Source organism: Habropoda laboriosa, unplaced genomic scaffold (genome assembly GCF_001263275.1).
Source record: "Habropoda laboriosa isolate 0110345459 unplaced genomic scaffold, ASM126327v1 scaffold218, whole genome shotgun sequence".
NCBI classification, from domain to species: Eukaryota; Metazoa; Arthropoda; class Insecta; order Hymenoptera; family Apidae; genus Habropoda; species Habropoda laboriosa.
Window position 1 is genome coordinate 347,054 of NW_017100329.1, and position 3,761 is coordinate 350,814.

The following is a 3,761-nucleotide window of genomic DNA, read 5'->3' on the forward strand; positions in this document are numbered from 1 at the left end:
GATCCTTGAAAGTTTCGACTGGTGTGCAAAGGTTTATGTTACGTCAATTGCTATTGAGAGACTCGGTGACTGATTTCACCGAATGAAAAACAACATGGGGGGACCTCTTACCGCGAACTTTTCTCTTACTCTCCAAAATAGCCAAAAATCACGTCAGTGTAATACCCACGACGGACCACACACCTCGGAATCAATATCACACGCATCTAAAAACCAATCGATATTACAGGAATCCAAGGCGAACCACGCGCATCGGAATTAATCGATATTGAATTGTACAAAAGGGGAACTGTTGGAAATAAAAGTCAGTACGTTCTTAACCTCCGAATCTAACGTGTTATTATTAACGTGACTCGCAAACCCCTCACTGTCAGTCTTTACCTTTAGAACTTTATCTTAGAAGTGTATATAACAGGGGTGGCCCAGCTACACTACCTTTGGAAGCCACATTCCAGGAAGGAATATTTGAAAGAGCCATTCATTTATCTTTGATAACAAAACAAACGATGAGAAACTGAAAAATCAGTTCATTTTTTTAAAGTTTACCCATAATTACTTTTGGACATTGATCAGTTTACCATATTTCATACATACACTACCGGCCAAAAGTTTGGAATCACCGAGCATTGCAATTTACACAAAAATTTCCAGAAAAAAGTCAGCGACTTTGAGAATATTTTATCGTTCGAATCAATTGATATGAGATAAATTGATAAAAGTAGAATTGAGATAAACTTCAAATCTATAAAAAATTAGCAGCAGATTTAATATTGATGAAAAGTGGGAGGTGATTCCAAACTTTTGGCCGGTAGTGTACATTTTGTTGGGGACAACGAATTATCCTAAGTTTACGATACGGCCGACACGTCTGCTGTTTTTGAGGATTAGAATATTTAGTTTCGTAGCATGTTATTAATTTCACAATCAGGGGAAAACCGCCAGACGCTTAATGGGTTTTTAAGTGCCTGACCTGCTCAATAGCAAATTGACGCATCGCAATCTTATTCTTCGGACCAAGGACTGACTAAAACGTGGACAACAATAGGACAACCTGTACACCCAAAATTTTACCTTATCCTTGACGTACAGATGTACCGCTACTTGCACTTGACATACCAACCCCAGTACAGGGCGTGATCGACAGGACCACGATCCCCCCGAACACTTCTAACCTCCTCCATTGGACAAAACACCTTTCCCACCGTTTTCCCAATGTTCACTAAGACACACCTCTGGACAGACGAAAATGTATAAAAAGGACTGAACAGTTAAAAATGGGAACTCTTTTAAAAACACTCTGGACTCTTGGACGAACTATCACACTGAACTTTGCACATTCGGACATTGGACTTGCACATAACTAACCTTTAAGAATTTGTTTATATATAATTGTTATCAAAAAATCTATTTGCGAATAAAGAATTTATTTGCTATAAAATCGGCTTCACGAATCGTGTGGGAGCGATCACATTTTATTTGCATAAGAGCCGCACCACTCGCCTGCGAGAGCCGCGCTATGGCCACCCCTGGTATGTAAAGTAGTTTCGGATATCATCAGGAAAACTGCTCATTTCACAAAACAAAAGAACTGTCATCAGAGGAGCAACGGATTCTTCCTTTATTTGTCTACGGGTAAGATTCCCCGTTACACCAGCGGCGTAAACCTACCTGCGGCCTCGTGTTGGCCGCTCGACCTCTTAAATATGCCTACAGGACCAAGGATTACATCGTTCATATTCAAGCCGAACGCACGCGACGAGAGAGATTATTAATTACACGGTTCGCGAAGCGAATATTCCCATTCGTGCAATTCTAATGACCCAATTCTTCCGTCGTTGCACACGCTCGAGAACGTATTCCCATTTTTCAGAAGGTGACGTTAACCGCGTTAAGGCGCGTGCGCCGTTCACCACGCCGCGAATTCTCAAGGGAAATGATTAATTCTTGTGCAGCCTTCTGTCAGCACAGCCGGTGGCAGAGGAGACGGGCACAAAGAATCCGTTCACCCGACGGACTTCTCGAGCACCTACTCATCCATTCTGCATTTCTTTTGCCCCTTTGGTTCCCCAACCTCGTCGAAATCACTTGCAGCGCAACCCCTTCGTCTGAAGGGGTATCTATCCCCCATTTCCTACTTATTCTTAAACCCTTTGATACCGTGTTCTCCTCCTTGCGATATTTATCCGAGGTAAATAGACGCTAGTTACGCCGCGTTTTATTTTCAAGCCCGATACAGCGGAGGGGAATAATAATTTAACAGCGGATAAATGAAAGTTTTCATGTATTTTCACGTGGATCGGACAGCCACGATTTTTTACAGCAAGCTCCATAGACACGAAGACCCTTCCCCGGGGAAATTACTCTAATCTCGTTAGAAGCGGAATTTCGAGCCTTATTTATCGTAAATGTCGACGGAAATTTGAATTCAGCTGTTAGTTAACGAAATGGAACAGACGGGTATGGTGGGGATGATTTTAGGGGCTGACGGAGTATTAAGGTGAAGCCTAAACTTAAGCAATTCTTTTACAAGGTTAGGTTAATTTGAAATAAAAAATAGCAGGACTAATGTGTTACCAGTAATCAATGAGTATATACCAATTGCAGGGCGTAGCAAATAAATGAAGAATCTTAATTAAAATGCTTCCTTTATCTTGTACGTCTTTAACATATCTGACTGATTCTTTTTTTCAAAAATCAATATTCAACACGTTCGCAGCCAACTCATATGCGTATGTATCTCATTCTTCAGCACACTTGATAATCGATACCTACACTATGTAATATATCAAACACTTTTTATAATCTACATTTTTCAATGATTTCAGATGTAAGCGGTATTATATTCTTGAGAAAAATGGATTCTCTCTCCTCTTTCTTCAAAAGGTTCCATATCATCGATAAATCAGAGATGTTTTCGTTATTAAAAAATTCAAGCGATATTGCTGTTTCTCAGAAAATACACACTACGAGCCAACATTTCGAAACCAACAAATTCTTTCGTCGATTTTGAATTAATGCTACAGGGACCTACAGCGATTCATTTTGTATTTCGAGATTTACATACTAAAAAATTCTGCAGAATATTCTGAAAATTGTTGCCTACCTTGTAATACAAATTTCTAAACTTACGACCGATAATGTGTAGGGTTTGGTGCTTTCAGTGATCGAGACCGGGCAGGTGTAATTTAAAATAAAATATATTTAATAGAAAATAAAAGTATACGGTTAGACTAATATAATTCTCTCGAAACACTGACCTGCTACACTGATTTTCCACTCTGACCTACTACACTGACTTTTCCACACTGATAAACTGCACTAAATTTTCCACTCTGACCTACTCTACTGACTTTTCAACACTGGACTACTACACTAACTTTTCCACTCTAACTCCGCGCACACATCTTCCAGGCTCTTTTATTCCTACATTCGCACATTCTCTGTCTCTCCCTATTACTATATTCCTCTCATTCTACGCAGACATTGTACGATACTCTACTCGTGAACGAGACTGTTTAGCTTCGTTCTCAGTTCGTATCGTTGCGCTCCCGATGTTTTAATCCCGGAAGGGCGAAATTCTAGTAGTTGGTGTGGTGATGGTGAATAATACGTTTTCAGAATATTTTTGAAATCTGCTTTATTTGTGGTGGTGCGTGGGTATATATTAGGTTGGTGTGTGTTCGGATTGGTTGGACGTTGAAGGTGGTGGAAAAGAAGGTCTCGAAAAATGCGGAGGTGTGATTGGACATTAGGAAACTAGT